Consider the following 15,812-nt stretch of genomic DNA (forward strand, 5'->3'; position numbering starts at 1 on the left):
AACTGTCGAGGGAAATTCCGTTGAGGTTGGAAGGAGTGAGGAAGCGTTCCGGAATCCGTTGCGCCATATGATCGGCGAGCGCCTGAGCGCCGAAACCGAGATTCATTAGAATTTCTTCGGGGTCACCTTTTCGCTCGTCCAACAGAACGTCGATGCTACAAAAAATTAAACACAATTAATTACTTTAAACGACGAACGGCATCCGGTAGATTCTAGCGTTATTAGCTCAGCTGCATGCAACAAGTCCGACCTAATGAACGACCACGTTACATGAAACTGGTTATAAATACATGCATTTTCTCCCAACGTAATTATATTATTAATACACGGTTCACGCTTGATTAAGTATATCTCAGTGTACACTAGTGTTGTCGATATGAATTACTGTTTTGTGGTCGGATTAAGAGAGGATGTCAGGCCTAACACGGGATAATTGCTACAATTCAAACCACACCCTCCCGTCATCATCATCATCATCCTCTAATCATCCTCTGAATTTCCGGCAGACTAACTACATCAGCGTCATCGCAGTCACTTGCCTCGATAAGTACGATCCTGAGGTTTGTAATGAGAATTCTGAACTGAAGCTGTCTCCGTGTAATCTCTTGTTTTTTAACCATGAAAGACGTTTATCAGACATTGCTTCCCGTCGAGCATTAGGAGACTGTGAAGGGGGAGGCTCCGCGGGTTTCCTAAAAAATTAAACATAATCGAATTTATAATCGAAATATCAAAAATCCTACACTAGAAATGTTTCCTTCAGCAAGCTTGTAGTTCATTCAATGTTTCAACTATATACAGTATTGCTCCCGGAAGGTGACTATTATAAACGATAAAAGCTTCAAAGTAATATTTGTCTTAACGATTACAAATATATTTAGTTCATATTCTTACTACAAAATGAAATACCAGTATATGATAGCGAAATTCCTAAAGAGTAACAGATAGTGAAATTGAAGGATTATCAAAACCAAAACGTTTCAGATGTTTCCTAACAGCCATCAATTGGGTGTCATATTTTTCACAGATAAGCGCGTATCAATAACTCATAAATACCAGTATATCTTACACCAATAATCCTATCATTTACTGACACACATCATTTACTACAACTAACTGACATTCATTATTTCTGTACCTTTCTTCATAATTAGAGGTAGCTTTTGTTTCCAGTTCTTTCTCTTTTCTGTCAGTCATACTTCTAGCTATAAACAAAATGAAAACATATATATTTCAATTTCTCGTACGATACAAACTCTGGTCAGTGATATATATAACTACTATATGTATGTATTTACTATATATAACTTTTTACTGTCCACCTTTTATAAACCTTCTCAAGTCTCCTCGCACAATAGAAAAATAGCATACCTTCGGCTCCTAACGACAGGTCATCCTCAGAACTAGGTCCACGTTCTACTGAAGGTCTTTGACTCGTTTCTAAGTAACTGTTGCCATCATCTTTACTGTTGGTTTTTATTCTTCAAGAAGAGAAGTTTTCGTTATCAATGAAAAACAATGAAATACCTGGATATACACTTAAAATAACCCCTACGTGAAATATAGACATGAATAGATTGATATTTGATAATTCTATAAAACGGAGGGTATTTCATAGAACACGAAATGACTCGCGACATCGAGTTTTTAAGCAGAAACCTTCTATTGTTAGGGTTAATATCTTACTTTGTTATTATAAGTGGTTTCAATTGACCATTACATTTTAATGAGTAAACCATTCATAGGCCCAAACCGTATTTACTTTAGTGCTCATTCACAATAAAACAAATCGTTTTTGGAATCGTTACAGAAATAAATCCACTTTGTTGTTTCCATTTTATCATAACAATTTTTAAGTTTTGAATTCCATTAATCCATAACAAAGTTATAGGAAGCGCATTTTATTTCTATATCAATTGCAAAAACAATTTGTTCTGATGCAAATAGGCAGAATATTCGATGTAAATAACGAGATGAAATCAAGTCTGGTTTGAATGAAAATAAGACCAGAATGTGTGATTAGATAAGTGAGAATTTAACAGCTGACGAACAGTTAAGTTTATAAATGTATGAATGTACACCATATGTCAGAGAAATAAGTGATATGAAATTAAAATTCCATTTTTACAAAATCTGTTTACAACAAGAGTACACAAGTAATGTAGAATGACGCTGGTCAGCAGGGGGAAGGTTTAGAGCCTATTTCTTGCCAAGCGTTTTTTTGACCTGATCAAATTAGGCCCGTGTCAGAAACGGTGTATCAGATAGTGATTATTGATACTTACAGTTCCTGCTCTTTTGAAGCTTGATCTTGCGGTAGATTATTCACCCATTCACAAACAGCTCTCTGTTTAGTTTTAGTCGAAGCAGTGCCTGTAATATATACACACAACAAGTCAACAGAAATAGATACATCATTTTATTGCAGATACGTACGATGTATCTCATATATCATCTCCGCGGAATATCATATTATTAATCTGACTTCACTGGCACCCGTACAGTGCAGAAAAGCGGAGGTAGATGTCAAGTTTTAAAGCCATAAAAAAACCTGCAAAATCCACGATTTTCACAGCTGACTGTTAAACCATAAACCCGAGGGAATTGACGCTCGACGCATACGGAATTTGATAAAGATTTACGACGCATTACGGAAGATGCATTAAGAAGATGATAATTTGCAATTTAAATTTGATGTAAAATAATGATCGATTAACGACGTATCTTTAACATCGGCGTCAGAAACTATATCCAGGTAGTGATTTCAGGCATTACCTCTGCTACTTGTTGTGAATTATAGTAGAAATGTTTATCTCGTAAATGTTTCGAACTGATAGTTCAACTGGGAGGTAATATCTCTCAACAGGGGAGGTTATATATCTCCCACTCAGCTTCAAGGTAATTTCATAGCTCGCGATGTTTAGATATGTTGTCTATTCTCATTGAAATGAACCGACCTTCATAACCCAGGATAATGAGCTTAGGGGATCGGATATAGAGGAATCCGACAGCTCAGATTCACAAATGTTTAATGTAAAAGTGAAGAAATCTGAAGTGATCATGAATCATGATTCATTAAACTAAGTGTTCCGTGCAGAGGGTGGGGGGGTGTAAAACCTCCCAACAAAAATTTCATATTGCCCTGAAATCTTAAAGGAAAAAAAGAAAAAAAAAAGAAAACTTAAAAGAAAACTATCAAACTGATTCATAAGCTCGTTCTCTGTACTTCGGAAAATGAATTAATATTCTCCGATGAACTCTCTTATGGGGGGAGGGGGTGTGCACTTCTAATGATATGCACTGTTCCCAGAATCAGACCCTCAATGACATATTCATTTTAATCATATTAATACAATCCAATGCAATATAACACATTATCATTCAGTTAAAATTCATTATCTGACAATAGAAATCGATACGGGTTTATATTTACCAGTATTTCCTGTTCATATAATCAAAGTGAGGATTGTGACAAAACCTTCATGATTGAATGAATGAATAATATCCTGACTCCTGTAGACTGTTATTAGTTCCGTTACGACTTCCTCTTAGAAACAGGATCTCAAAACCCGACAATAGATTTTCAAATAAAATACCAGGAATTATGAAGAGAGCCGAACCTTCAACAGGTTTTGCACATACACTATATACCTATCTGTTGTAATATATTACATAATAAATCCCTGGCTATAGAAATGAAATACTAACTACTAATAGACTCTAAACCAGTACTAACCCTGCAATTATTATTACATATACCAAGCGAATTCCAAGTTTCGTTATGAAAACTGTTAGGCATAACTCACCGCAGCAAAATATTCCCTTAGGGAAACAGCAGAAATGCCAGGCTGCATAAAATTATTGTTGTAAATGCTAATCTTTAATATATTCACTCGTATTTTGGGTAAAAATTAAGAGAGAACCTTTTCTACATAACTACAGGACGCGGTTCCACAGTTCTGAGTTCTGTCTCTCGAAATCATAAATAACGAGTCAAACTTGTGAACTGTGGAACAGATTCCTGAACGTTGAGCGTGAAATCAGGATGGCCACTTTCCGCTCATTTACAAATCCCAGAGTTTTTTTCATGTGATTACACAAAATTCCCAGAGTGAATCAGAGAAATTTCTAGGCTTAAAAGGTTATAATTCATTCATTTTTCGTTGAATCTCCGCAAACTGATAAAGAAACATGAGGTCAATAGCATCATCTGAATTCCCTGAATTGTCCAGGCTTAATTAAATTTGGTTAAATAGGTCAAATTCCTTCAGATATCCTTTGAGATTTGCCTAATTTTTTCTTTCTAGGTTTTTCTGATTCCCTGAGTTGTCGGTGGCCACCCTGGAATATAAATCTTAAAAATTTTCTTGTAATTTACCTATTATATTAAACAGTGATATCCACTGAGTTAAGACGCTAATATTTGATTCTATTGCGAAACTTTTCTTACCTTGATGATTCTCTCTCGATTCATCGTCTGCTGGGTGTCTGATTTCCGGCATCGTGACCGTAGCGACCGACAATGAGTCGTTGTTGTTCGCGGTGATTTGATGATTGTCTCGTTTAACAATCGCGTCCGGACTGTAAGAATCCCTATCCGTGTACGGCATCAGTTTATCTCTCTTGAATCGACGAATCAACGCATCTTTTATCACGGCGTAAGAAACTTTTCCGACGCGTTTGGCATTTTTCAGAGTTTCCGATTCGTTGATAAAACTCGATGATTTCTGCGTTGAATCGTTCGTCTGATCAGTCGGATGATTCTCTTTATATTCACAGTTCGTCGTCGTCGGTTTCGTTCCTCCGTTCGACGCGAACACCTTCGACGTAACGGGTAAAAACGAACGAAACGAATTGCGTAATTTTTGAGCTAACGGAACCTGCGTAACGGTCGACGCCGGCGATATTCTACCTCCGTCGCTGTTGTTACGAATGACGGATTTTAACGGAGCGAGGTACTGAGATCCGTCACCAGGCGGCGCTTCCGTCTGTATCGCTATAGACTGACTGCCGTTGTTGTTATCGATATTGTTGGATTTTGAATTTTTAAGGATTCCCTTCGTCGACGCATTCTGCGATTCCGAAGACGAGTTTAAAGTCGCCCCGCTGCGACTGAATGAACCGGTCTCTCTATTATAAGTCGTAGATTTCACGTAGGTTTCCGTGACGTCCGCGCTCAACGAATGAGGTAAACGACTGGAATAGATAGCGTGGTAGATCGGACATTCCTCTTCGCTCGAATTACAATCATCCGCCGTCGGAGACAAATGATAATAACTTTCAACTTTCTTTTGATATTGTAAATCCCACTCGGTCGAGTTCTCGCGTTCCCGATACGTCGGATGATACGTTCCCCAAGGCTCGTCTAAATCCTCTACGACATCTGGTTTGGTCAGGAGGTAATTCTCGCTTTTGCTCGTCGGGAAATTCAAACACGAATAAGAAGAGTATGCATAGTCTGTATAAGGTGAATGTATAGTAGGGCTATAAGTGTCGTCAGGTAGTGAAGATTGTTGAATTATACGATGTCGTAACGAAGGCGACTGATTTTCCTGACCTACAATCGACGGTATTGGACTGATTGATAACTGTGATAACCTCGCTGGACTGTATTGTTGTTGTCTGGAAGGCAGCGGGCTCGATTTAAATGAAGGTGTAGGACTGCGTGATGGTAGAGGACTGTGATGATGATGATGATGATGATACCGATTTACGGAAGGAGAATGCGGCTGCTGCTGCTGCTGCTGCTGCAGCTGCTGTTGATATTGCTGTAGTTTAGGACTATAATGAGGAAGTACAGGCGATCGATGAATCTGAAGTTGTTGAAATTCACGAGGTGATAAACGAGGACTGAGACTCGGAGGTCGATACGGAGGACTCTGGTCTCGACTCGGAGGTCGGTATGGAGGTAACTCTCTGCGATCCGGTACGCACTGAAGTAGGTCAAACTGGCTCGCTGAAAATACACAACAAAAACAACTTCAACCCGTTATAACCGATGATATAGTTTTTCATTCCCAGGGCTTCCAGGAAGTTAGACTGAAACACTTGTGTGCCTTGTGTATCACAAGTGTGCAAAATGCCACATGTTGTATTATTATAGACCCATCTGGATCTATGTTCTACCGATAGATATATCTATAGCTCTATCCATAATTCAAAGCAAAATATGAAACATGATATTAAACTCTTCATCATTCAAAACTTGATGATGAGAGAACTTTTAACTTTAACTTAAACATACCCTGAAATATAGTAAGTAAAGTCTAGAAATAATGATTCTGTTTACCTGAATAGAAAACCCATTGATACAAGATCTACAAGCACTAGTTTAAATATCCTTCCAACTGATGTGTCTGATATTAATGATATTTGTAATGTTTGTAACGCGATAATGAAACGACCAAAAACTATGTGTACGGTATATAGCACGCAGTCAGTTGACTCTTGAGAACAGTACTGTGTCCCTGGTACACAAACATATAATAATACACCAGTCAGTGCTAGGTTATTATCAGTTAGCTCGACCCATATCGTGCGTTATACCTTGTAAGGTCATTGATAGTCGATGATATGAAAAAGCTGCATTTTCATTTGTTAAATATCATCAAATCATTTCATATTATATTATATCATATCATATCATAATCACAAAACAGTAGTAACTCAATCCTTTCATAGAAATAACAATACGTAAGTAGAAAGTTTGAGATTAAATTTTTCAAAATTTTTTAATTAAAATTTTGATATCGCGCAAAAATTTCAATCAATTTCTTTTCGATGATCGGTGAATATAGATGAATGTTAATGATATGGTGCGGTACCCGTGTCTTTTGTCCGATGAAGGTGATTAATCAACCTAGAAAATATTATTAGTCTCGAAAATAGATTTGATTATTACCGCATTTTGAGACACAGACAAAACTCAACATCTACAACATCCATTTTCGCACAACATCATCTTACCTGACATTTTAGCAATGTTAGAGACCCGGTTAAGTTACTAAAAATATGGGCAAGAAATGCCACTTTAGAAGTGAAATTCAACAGCATTAAGCCGAAGTCTATCATCTGAAAGACAGAAATATCATTTTTATCAGATATACGAAGTAGCTGTTACTAAGCAACACAACACTTATTAAAGAGGCGTCTCAAAATAATTCTAAATGAGTTGAAATGAGTTGAGATGAGTTGAGATATACACGCAGGTACTGAAACTGGATGGATAATGATTGATTAAAAAGGTTTTTGAATGACGCGGAACATGTTTCAGTGAAAATACCCGCAGCAACATCTAGAATCATTACCGCAGCCATTATAACAATGAATATCACTTAAATCACATCGCTGAGTGGATCGCAGGGGATCGGTCTTAAATACAACCGACCTAGAGAAAAACTCTTCACTAGAGTCAACACCAAAACAATGGACTCTAAAACAAATTGTTTTAGAGTCCATGAAATGTCAACGCCAAAACAATGGACTCAAAAACAAATTGTTTTAGAGTCCATGAAATGTCAACGCCAAAACAATGGACTCAAAAACAAATTGTTTTAGAGTCCATGAAATGTCAACACCAAAACAGTGGACTCAAAAACAAATTGTTTTAGAGTCCATGAAATGTCAACACCAAAACAGTGGACTCAAAAACAAATTGTTTTAGAGTCCATGAAATGTCAACACCAAAACAATGGACTCTAAAACAAATTGTTTTAGAGTCCATGAAATGTCAACGCCAAAACAGTGGACTCAAAAACAAATTGTTTTAGAGTCCATGAAATGTCAACGCCAAAACAATGGACTCTAAAACAAATTGTTTTAGAGTCCATGAAATGTCAACATCAAAACAATGGACTCTAAAACAAATTGTTTTAGAGTCCATGAAATGTCAACGCCAAAACAATGGACTCTAAAACAAATTGTTTTAGAGTCCATGAAATGTCAACATCAAAACAATGGACTCTAAAACAAATTGTTTTAGAGTCCATGAAATGTCAACGCCAAAACAATGGACTCTAAAACAAATTGTTTTAGAGTCCATGAAATGTCAACACCAAAACAATGGACTCTAAAACAAATTGTTTTAGAGTCCATGAAATGTCAACGCCAAAACAATGGACTCTAAAACAAATTGTTTTAGAGTCCATGAAATGTCAACGCCAAAACAATGGACTCTAAAACAAATTGTTTTAGAGTCCATGAAATGTCAACGCCAAATCAGTGGACTCTAAAACAAATTGTTTTAGAGTCCATGAAATGTCTATGAGTGTGAAAGTGGCTAGTGAAACAAAACTATATAAGATTCTAAGTTAATAAGACCGATGCGACTAGGTACGATAATTAAATGGTCTTATTTTTTTTTTGTTTTTTTTTCGTATTTCTCCAAAAGATCGCGTAGTATTTAACTGGAGTTTTTATGTTGCCAAGCAACTGGCTAACCTATGACTAATGGCTACTCGGATACCTCTAACCCTGCACCCTCAACCCGTATCAATAGCGTAATGAATACCCGGTAAAAAACCGGTAGAAATCCACTTCACCGGAAATCTCCTACCGCAAATCATAGTTCATAGACGTCAACTCAATCAAAATCATGACTAGTTGACAGCAGTGGATAAATCAGTTACTGTTCTATATAGAACCCGAACACTTAGAGATAGTTACACCTGATAAACAACGACAATCTCCATCTATTCTATTACAGCATCGTCAGCAGCTCAAACTAGTTACCGGATCATTTTTATAAACCGGGTTATTAATGAACATCAGCTCGGTTGTGGTTAAACTGATTAGCGCCGTGATGAATGTGAAGACTCAATCAGCTCAACACAAACGCTACAAAATACTGTGCCCGAAATTCTGATTAATGACGAGATAGTTATTGATTCGCGAACACTGGTTATACTAAACAAGTGAACCACGATATAGGATAAAATCCAACACTGGGAAAGAACAAACGAGTGCGAAATGATGAGCTAGTACAGTTTCCAATTCATCCTAATAGTCATTTTCACGAATACTGAGGATTAAGTCAAAACGTCGAATAAAATATCAGCACCCAAGGAAACCTTTCAGACTTGTTTTTCATTTCTGAATTTGGGATTTCATCTTAGCTTATCGTTAGGACACAGACTCAATGTGTTTTTCTACTATTATTAACTTTATTTATAAGCTTGAAAGCATTAGACGACATACATTTCAAGCGTTACAAAAAGTGAACCCCCGAGTTGATCGACTGTCAATTACATTCACACCTGACAATAGTCTCTCTAGAGAGAATTCGCATTCTCTCAGAACATCATCAGGTGTGTAGAAATAAGTGAAACAAGAGATATTTTGGCACAGGCCAAATTAAGATTTGATCACGGCTTATCTTTCCTCAAATTTTAATTCTTAATAGATTTTGTTTAAAATCTTTTAAATTTATGTATAGTGGGTTTGAATCATATTTCATCAAATTTGTCTAAACGCGATGTAATTCTAAACTTATGAATAAGCTTCATTGCTTAAGTGAAGATTGATTAAATGAACACGTCTGCAGGAAATAATCACTATATATTAGAAATCTATATCAATTATGTTTGTGTGAGTAAAACCATCCATCTCAACCACCAGACTGACAGTATATATATATATAGCTGAGATAGATCATTAGTCGGAGATGTCAACCTGAGGACAGGTTTTTCTATATGCAGTTTGTTTACCGGTGCACTACTATCACACAGGGGTATTAGATAATTAGTGACTTCTCTCGAGGATGTCTCACATCTGCCTCAATACATCTTCATTATTTAAAACGACACCAATTTGAGAATAGAATTTTTTATATAGACACTCATTAAACTTATATTCACTATTATTGATTTATGTAAGTACCCCCTCCCCCCCCCCCCCCCGCAGTTGCTTTTTTAAGCTAAGTTTAATTTGTTACTTTTTTATGTTGTATTTATTACCTCTTGCCTGTTTCTCACATTCTCTTTTGTTTATTTCATCATGCTGCGATAGATGTCTATAAGGATAAGTAGAAATGTTGAAAATAAATCATTAAATCTTTTCGGACATGTTCTTTCTTGATCTTAAAATAGGGATTTTCCCCGTTATTAATTCATTTGGTCGGTGAATTTAGTTTGATTTTTCGATAAGTGTCCCTTACAAACCCACCACACCGGACGGCCGGGAGCGAAACAGGGGGTTTGATTGACATGTTCTTTCTTAGCAAGGGGTTTTGTGCGCTATCATACACACTCAAGAATGTTTCATCAAAGTTTAAGATGAACAACTTCTCACCACAAATATTTATTTGTAAAAAGAGTACTTGAAATTGTAAATTGAGCTGATGACCCGATGCCGGTAAATTAGATTTGAATACGTTATCCGTCGTTGATTGCTCGCGCGTTACAGTAATGAATACAATCTTAATTGAATCAACTCACTAAATGACGGTCGGAAGATGCTTATTACGAGGCAACTAAAACTTGGCTAAATAGTGGTTTGATTAGATTTCAAGACCAGTCAGTCTTAATGCTACATGAAATCATCTTTTCTCAATATATATATATATATATATATACATATATATATATATATATATATCTCGTATTACATTATCGACATTCTGAAGTCCATTATCTAACCAGCCACATTTATGTAGATTCCAGACTTATTTACAAGCACTCAAACTGTCTGGGATAAATGGGTTTGTCACATCTTTAATGAACCAAAATCAGTCGTATTGCAGAGGCTGTTATGATTGACGGTTCATTCGAAGGATAGGCAAATATAGACTGGAATATCAGTGTATTAACATGAGGAAGCACAGTACCAGCTATCCCACCAGATGGCGTGATGAACATTCAGTTTACTTTTTCACACTATATTTTACTTATTGTAAATAACCTTGATATGTTTTTAAACGTTATTTTTTTCCATCATATACAATTATTAACAAAATCATTGTTCCCTCCACATACCATAGATATGGTAGCAGAGGAATTAAACTTATTTTCATGTAGTCGAAAATTAGTTCATTATCATTCAACGTTGAATCTTTCAATTTCTATTCAGTGGTCAGTGTAGCTTTAATGATTTGTTTAAAAAGAAAAGTTCATTAAATTTCAAATGAAATGTAGAAGAAACTGAATGCGAAAGATCGAATAACTACTGATACCTGGTGGATCCTTGCTTGCTATAAGTGGAATCCTTGCTTGCCGCCTCCCCGTTACTAAAGCCACATCTCATCAGGTTTTACAATAGATAAAACCAGTGCTGGTCGTAATGAATGAAGAAGTCACTGCTGAATACCAGCAATTATTTCTGTTAAATGACCAATCACCGACAATCACTGACAATTGCCGACTTATAGAAACAAATAAAGCCATGTTACCCACCATCGCGATCAGCTTATTCAAGTGAAATAACTGTCACAGCCAGTGCAGGCGAGGGTAGACGAGGGCAGGCGGGCGAACTGCCTGAATTTATTGATCACTGTTTTATCATAGCACGATTGGTAATAATTGATACAGCAGTGCGTGAAACTGCAATTGACTCTCACAGTAACATGAACAATAACAGCAAACATCAGCACTCGATATCAATCATCCAACAACTCAAACATCTCCAAAACAACTCACTATATCATTCACATATCCAACACGCTCACATTGATTTTCGTAGCTTTTATTTTTTTTTCTTGATTACTTGATCTTAACCCTATATCTAAAACTCAATTCAATGTATCTCAGCCTATTCCGCTTTTGGAGATCTCCTTTCAATTGTCTAAAGCATATAGATGAATATCATGTAATCGTATATATCATATAGTAAGATGGATCAAGGAAGGCAGGTCCAAAAAGGACATTTATCAGATAAAGCAGGCCACATGCTGCAGTATCAGAAATACATCTAAAAACGCACTATTTCCAAAAGGATAAGTGTCAAATTTGCAGGTTTTACTGTCATGACAAAATGTGCAACGTCAATAGGAAGGAAGGGGTGCGAACACCTTCAATCCACCCCTGCTTTCACATACACATTGAAAAATAAAATCCATTCATTTCAAGAATCAGGAACTGGATCTTAAACTCAACTGCGAGATCGTTTTATGTCAAGATATTGATGAAATTTGCTTTTATCTCACGGCAGAAAGAAAAATACGACCGTTAAAACGAGCGGATGTTGAAACTTTCCGATTGTTCGACGTAGAAAAAATCTCACACAAGAAACATTCTATTAATAATCAATGTATTGAACGAAGCAGCGTTCTAATAGCTGCGCGACGGCGCTCGAAATCTAAAAGGCAATCCTATCCATCAAAGCCAACAGCTTAATGAAAATAGAAATCAATTTCAGACCGAATGACATCGTCCACATCTTCTATAGATCACAACTCACCGTGCAGCAGTCCTGGATGTCATTGCTTACTTCATGGTCAACTACTTCACACAAAATATATATCTTCACTGCCGATCATCAGGAGCTCGAGCAGCTTACCTACATTCAAATAACTACTCAAAACTCATTTCACATTAACCCTTTCAGTGCGTCTACACCTCAGTGCGGTGTATGAATCGGTGATGGATTTTGCGAGTACACCGCACTGTGGTATATTGATTTAATTAGTAATTAGTAATTATCTCTCTTGAAAAATGGCAGCACCTGTCAAACATAGTGAAATACTAGTAACTAACGATACACCGCGTCGCGGTGTAGACGTATTAAAGTGGTATTCCCGTTATTCAACACACTACGGTGGAATTTCTAAAAAATTTCAAATTATCTCCAGCACTATAGGGTATTGAATAGTCAGCACTGAAAGGGTTAATCTATTGTTTTGATACAGTTTCTGTGATCACTGATCACCACATGTAGACACATAATAACAATGATAATCAGGGGACAGTATATAAATTCAGGAACTGTCCCTGAAATCAAGGCATATTGAACCTTTTTAGAGACTATTTTGTGACAATCAGTGAACAGAAATCCATTTTCATGAACTATCCTGGCAATAAAGACCAGTATCCTCAAAGACCAGTAAATCATTTTCAAAAACTGTTGTCGACAATCAGGGGACAGGAAACCATTGAAAAAAACATCAATGGATACATATGCATTATGATTATTCACATGATTATATAAAAAAATTAAATTTGGTTTTTCCTAATTCCGAGTAAAATATTTGTTAAGAGAAAAACCGATCAGGTTTTACTACATACCTGAACCAGTGTCAAATAAATGAATAAAAATGTAATCGTATTTCACAGGTGAACCGGTAATGAGTTTAACAGCAGACACACGCGCGTGTGTTCAATGAATTCAACTAGAAATATCAATTTAAACGCATTGATTTATTTCAGGTTTATAAATGATCGGTGAAATTAAATGGATTATTATTGAATTCCTCGTGACGCGAGATCGATATCTCAACGACTGTGAAATTCTTTATTGATCTCTATCGTATCATACGAGAATATCATTATACATCGAGAGTATACCTGCATATATCATACAAACAACTGAAATCACAGAATCAACTAAAATAATTCCAAAATGCACAATCAAGCAGCAATCATACTACGAATGTTCTATTTTTGATGTTCGATTGTTTGACCGAAACCGAAATTTCCAAAACCAGGAATATATTCAACTGACCATTAAACTATATATGTACGATTTCCGAAATCAAAATCGACTGTCTTATTCCAGGCAGCTGTGGTGGGTTTAGGGAAATCAAGCATAAAATCAAATCTAATCAACCACATGAATATCAGAGATAAATGCTACAGTTTTGGCCAAAATATGGTTTTTGCTGGAAAGTTTTTGCTCAGAATTAGGAACTCATCCTCAAAATTCCTGGCAATTAGAACATGTGTTATCGAAGAATGATTGGATAGTCATCAGGCCTGACTGGTTATCACACATCTGACTGGTCGGTCGGTCGTACTACAAACACAAACTTTCCAACCCGACTAATCGCTGTGATTCAGTGGGCAAGTGGTTAGCATGAAGGATTCGAAAACAAGAGCCCCAGGTTCAAATCCCAGAGGGGTTCAGGTTCTGATGACCTCAGTATATATCCACTTACACGCTACGTCTACATCTACTGTCATATAAAAAATGTCTTTGCCTCCCCCTCAGTCATATCCAATTATTTTGCTGTACATGAGCACAAAATGACCATCATTACAGCTACCTTACACCAGATATGGGAGTAATAATAGACAAATCATAAGTTCGGCAAAATTACTCGTAATGTACCCATAAAATACATGTGTATATCATAAAGCTGAGAAACAGTAAATCTATAAAACACAGGGACAATAGAACTAATAAAACAACGTGAAATATCTAATACCTTTGACAATTCTTACACAACTGAATGACTGTAACGATAATTGCACGGTTACTAACGCAGAAACACGGCAACTGAGGTAATCATTGTTTTATATTAGCATTTCCATGAAAGCAACGAATAAGGTATAAACTCAGACGCGGAGAATAGGTAATAGAATTAAAACCTACAGTAACATTTATCTATCGAAAGTTTGACGACACAACGTGATTTTTGGCACTCTTAGGTATGAAGAAATAACTAATCTCATGGGTAACTGGGGAGAACAGGTGGGAACCCGAATGGAAATAATCGGTAGATTTTTAGTCATTTTATTTCAACAAACATATCATTGAACATAAATGACGAATGGCTCACACACAATAAATTCTGAAAATGTCGATATTGGACAAATGTTCTCTTTTTCTCATATGAAGAATCGTTATTTCAGCTCAACAGAGATTTCAACGCCAGACAGGAGGAGATGACACCGTAAATACTTTTCGGACAATTATAATCTTCGTATTTCAGTCGTATGACAGTTGATGAATTCATATTGCTGTAAATTCCTTGGCAACGAAGATAATACCGAAGAAAATCCATACACGCACCACTGCACTGGTGTTAGAGAGAGGGAGAGAGGGAGAGTGGGAGAGAGGGAGAGAGGGAGAGAGGGAGAGAGGGAGAGAGAGGGCGACCATTGCATGAATATATTCTGCCAGTAAAAGGTGTCTGGCGCAGCTTTGTCAAATATGTATTAACAGACAGTACAGGTGTCTGTCTACTTACAGTTAACTCATGATAATCTCCCCCCATAGCCCCCCCCCCCCCAATGCCAGATCCTTTAACATCTATATCGAGACTAGTTCAAAGTCGTCTTAAATCTCGATGGTTATAGAGTGGTATAGATGGTTATAGAGTTATATAGTGTAACCTGCCCCTGATTTCTGAAGAATATTCTTAAGTATATATAAACAGAAAGGAGAGAATTTCTAAATGATAAAATGTCAAGGTTTCGAGCAAGCGTGGTCCATATGACTGCAGCATCTATAATCAACTTATATTCCTGATTTTAAATTGACAGAACCAATCTTCATATTCATCGTGTATACTACACAGTCTGGGATATATATCGTGTGATATAATCACCTGTCATCATCAGCTACAGCTCGTGGTTCATCTTCATCAATTCTATACAAATTGATATCTATAACTCAAATATTTAGATATTCAAATTATTATTCAAAATTGTATAATCTGCAATTTACTGCATGCATCGGTACAGAAATCCATTAAGAATTCTGAAGGTCTCGATAACAATAAATGTGAGCCCTAAAGTTCCGTGGTATATGGAAAAGTTCCGTGGTATATGGAAAGTTCCGTGGTATATGGAAAGTTCCGTGGTATATGGAAAGGTTCCGTGGTATATGGAAAGTTCCGTGGTATATGGAAAAGTTCTGTGGTATATGGAAAGTTCCGTGGT

The sequence above is a fragment of the Tubulanus polymorphus genome, chromosome 1, assembly GCF_964204645.1.
Source record: "Tubulanus polymorphus chromosome 1, tnTubPoly1.2, whole genome shotgun sequence".
In the NCBI taxonomy this organism is placed as follows: Eukaryota; Metazoa; Nemertea; class Palaeonemertea; order Tubulaniformes; family Tubulanidae; genus Tubulanus; species Tubulanus polymorphus.